The sequence below is a fragment of the Chelonia mydas genome, chromosome 4 (genome assembly GCF_015237465.2).
Source record: "Chelonia mydas isolate rCheMyd1 chromosome 4, rCheMyd1.pri.v2, whole genome shotgun sequence".
In the NCBI taxonomy this organism is placed as follows: Eukaryota; Metazoa; Chordata; order Testudines; family Cheloniidae; genus Chelonia; species Chelonia mydas.
This window is the reverse complement of record NC_057852.1, coordinates 105,236,923-105,241,341: the sequence shown is the minus strand read 5'-3', so window position 1 is coordinate 105,241,341 and position 4,419 is coordinate 105,236,923.

Below are 4,419 nucleotides of genomic sequence, written 5' to 3'. Positions count from 1 at the left end.
AATATAGTCCTTAAACCTTTAGGGGAGCAAGGGGAGTGAGTTCTGCATCTTAAGTTTCACTTTCCATAGTGAATAGACTTCTGTTTATTTTGTCTGTAGCTGCTAAAACTGCGGCTACCATCCTGCTCCACACCTGCAGAACACCTGAGTCAGATGAGAAGGAGAAAGAAGAGGACTAGGAATGACAAGCCAGTGCTGTATCAGAGCGTGAGAGCAGACAGAAAATTGCAGACCTCCTAGAGAAGGAAAGAGTGGAGAGGAGTAAGGTCCAGGAGTCCCAGCAGGTAAAGGGAAGGGAGATGCACCAGGACATAATGGGTCTTCTCAGGCAGCAAACGGATGCTGCAGATTCTGGTGGACCTACAGGTTCAACAATTCCAGGCTTGCCTCCCTCTGCAGCACCTTCAATATCGGAACCTCTCTCTACCCCCTCACCCCCAGCATTCCACATGGCATCAGGGGTTGCTGTACTATTTTTACATTCCATCCCAGGAGGACACTAAAGACAATCACAGCTTCACATGAAAGCCACAGCTGGTGTATGTGGAGCTGAAATGGACATGAATGTTCTTTCCTTTTCATAAGTTTGGTTCTCTTAATTTATTAAAGTTTTAAATATATTTATTTTAAAATATCATGGCTTCTTTCCCCCAAGCAAGTTCTTTTGCAAAATAAATTTCTATCATTTAAAACATAACTCATCTTTATTAGTTTGCAACATCTGCTACCAAGTGCTTAGCTGGTCTGAAAGTGACCTATTTCTTGTTACTGACAATGTGACACAACTGATAGGCTAAGCCACAAATAGATGTGTTGACACTGTGCACAGCAATCACCACGCCATTCCTCAGAGGCCACAGAAGAGCAGGGCCAGGTAGAGCACATTACAACAAAACACTTTACTGTGACTCCCTGTTAAAATGGTCTTTCAAAGCCTCCCCAAGCCATATAGCTTCGCTTTGAGCTTTTCTAATAGCCCTTGTGTCTGGTAGTTCAGAAAGCCGCTCCACTTTTTCCCCTTTTCATCACAGATATTATGCAAGACACAGCAGACAGCTGTAATCATTGGGATTTTTTTTCACTGAGTTCCAATCTTGTGAGTAAACAATGCCAGTGACCCTTCAATCTACCAAAGGCACATTCAACTGTCATTCTGCACCTGCTGAGCCAGGAGTTGAATCCATTCCTTGGGGCTATCGAGATGATTGGTGTATGGCCAGGGGAGCAACAAGAAGGCTGGGTTGTCCAGGATCACTACTGGCATTTTAACATTCCCAATGGTAATCCATCAAGAGGGAAAGAAAGTCGCTGCTTGCAGCTTTCTGAAAAGTCCTGTGTTCTTAAAGATGTGAGCGTCATGCACCTTCCCTAACCACCCACTTTGATGTCAGTGAAGCATCCCCAGTAATCCATCAGTGCTTGTATAACCATAGAAAAGTAGAGCTTCTGTTAACGTATTCTGTGGCAAGGTGGTCTGATGCCAAAATAAGGATATGCGTGCCATCTATCGCTTCACTACAGTTTGGGAACCCTATTGCTGCAAATCCTTCCACTATGTCCTGCACATTGTTGAGAGTCACAGTCCTGCAAACAGGGCCGGATTTACACCTTGCGCCCCACCTTGCCTACAACTGACCTTTGTGTTACACACAGTTTTAGAGAGGTCAGGTGCCCCCAGGATGCTGGCACCCTATGTGAGTGCCTATTGTGCCTAATTAGAAATCCAGCCCTGCCTGCATAGCAATTAATGGACCCCATGGTGGATTTCCCAACTCCAAATTTATTTCTGACTAACAGGTAGCAATCTGGCATTGCAAATTTCCACAGTGCAATTGCCACTCGCTTCTTCACTGTCAGTACACCTCTCATTTTGATATCCCTGTGTTGGAGGGCTGGGGGGAGCTCTGCACATTGATTCAGGAATGTGGCCTTGCACATCTGAAAGTTCTGCAGCCCCTGCTCATCATCCCAAACCCGCATTACAATGTGATCGCACCAGTCAGTGTTCAGTTCTTGGGCCTAGAAGCAGTGCTCCACCCTTTGCAGCTGCCCATGAACTCCACCAACAACCTTGAATTGGTTCTCACTATGTCCCACAGCAATCTGTTCTCCAAGAAATCATCATGTTCCCCACTGATTTTCTGCTTCTTATGGCTCTGCAAATACTACAGAATAGGGTACCCTCTGCTTTCAGTGCTCATGGCAATAGTGCAGAGATGTGCAGACTCCGTGCTTCTGCCAGAGATGGTGGACAGCGAGGAAGGTGGCATAGGTTGTTGGGATTTTGAAAATAAGTTGTGAAAATTAATGGGATACAGATAACATGAAGGGATGGAGACAGTTGCAAACTGGGAAGTTGACTCATATTCCCAGTCACCCCACGTGATTCATTTTGGCTCCATCGTGAATTGCCAAAACTTCCCAAAAGACAGCATGCTGATTGGTGGCAAGTTGTACAAGGGGATACCTAGACATGGTGCCCTACTCTGTGCATCAATACAAGCATGCCTGGTGAGTACGGGCATTGCTCACAAGGAGCCAAGTATGTACATGCACAAGCAATGTACTAACTGCGGAAGCTTAGGCTGATGTAAGTTGCATCAACATAAATTTGCAGTGTAGACGTGGTCTTAGACCTCATCAGGCTTGTGGGTAGATTCACAACCCAGCTTACCACGATCTAATTGTTTATGTAGACAAGCCCTTTGTTTCTTTTTCTGAGAAATACGGTATTTTATGGTGCTCTGCAAATATCACTAATTACTATGTTTTATTCTACCATCAATAGAACAATTGGAATACGTCTGAGAAATATTTACAATAATATTTCAAATGGGTTACCTGGAAAAGGGATTTCTCAGTTGGTTACTAAGGGCTTGATCCTTCACCACTGAAGTCCCTGTCAATGGCAGAGTTTTGCCTTCTATCGGCTCAGGCAGCAAATGCTTTTGGGGCATTCTTCTGGGTTTGCTAATGGAGACAAACAAGCAACAGTTCTAAATTTACACAGCATGTGGGGAAAACAGGTTCATCTTTTTGTTCAGAAGCCATTCTGCACAGGAGCTGTTTATGTAGCTAGTTACTTCTAAATTGCCACACACTGATATGTGAGACTAGAAAATAGAAACTGATGATAAAAAAAAATGGTAACTAGGTAAAGTACATATACAGCAATAATAAACATGAAAAGTTGTATTCCAGGAGACCCAGCATAGTTAGCTTCAATAGGTATAGGGGATTGTTTAAAGTCCTCCAGAAATATATATCTTCAGGGAATTGTGATCACAGAAATTTTTTCATATTCCCTTTTTGCTACAGGATTTTATAGATTCTGCATTCAGAAGATTAACAAGGGATTGTTTACAGGAACATATTCAAACACTGGCAGTAACTGATATGCCACAAAGCTGTAGTGATAATGCTATTTTAAAATGTGTACTGGTGGGGACACAGAGCTAATTTCCATAACTACTGCTGCAGCCTCTGCCTAGAAGAGGAAATGCCAGCACAAAAAAGTTACAGTTGTGGAATACAAAGTGAGAGTAGATGATTAAACCTTCCAAGTGACAAGAATGTAACATATTTATGAGATATTAAAAGCAAGCCTCCAAAGAGGTGTTTATTAATACATACTATTTCCTTCTCATTTTAATAATGTAGGTGGTGAATAACACTTCAGTAAGTTGAAAAATCCTCTAACCCAAGCCTTGTGTAATAACTATTTCACTTTTAATTGGCATGAAACCATGGAGAATTGTGATACCGTAGATGCAGCATTTTTCTCATGCAGGGAAAGTACTCTTGTGCAGTTGTTTGTTTGGATATTCATATTCAAGGTGACTGCCCACCTGTATCCCTCTCTCCATAAGCAAGCAGAAAACTGTGACTGAAATAAGTGTACGTGTGACTTTATTCTTTAACCAGCAAACTGTAAAAGCTTGAAATTTACCCAAGTTTAAACTTGGAGACCAGTCTTTAGGAAACTCAGGGAAGAAAAATATTGGACAACACCAATTGCTGTCACTTGACATGACTGTTCTCCTCCATGGTTGCCACTGATCAACAATATACTGTATTTCTGCATGGCTTTAGTAGGAATGGTGCTCACATCACAGCTAATGAACAGAGAGGATCATGTTGGGAAAAGTCCTAACCCTATTGAAGAGGAGTCTATACCTTTTGGGTTTGATAATCCAAGTGAATTAACCTCAAGGCAGAGGGACAGTGAAACTGGTGAGTTGTCCAAATAAATATTGGGTTGTTAAATAGAGAGAGAAAGTGGGTGAGGTAGTATCTTTTATTGGAGCAACTCCTATTGGTGAGAGAGACAACAGAAGTTGGACCAATAAAAGATATTAGCTCGCCCATCTTGTGTCTCTAGTATCCTGGGTCCAACACAGCTACAACGACGCTGCATAC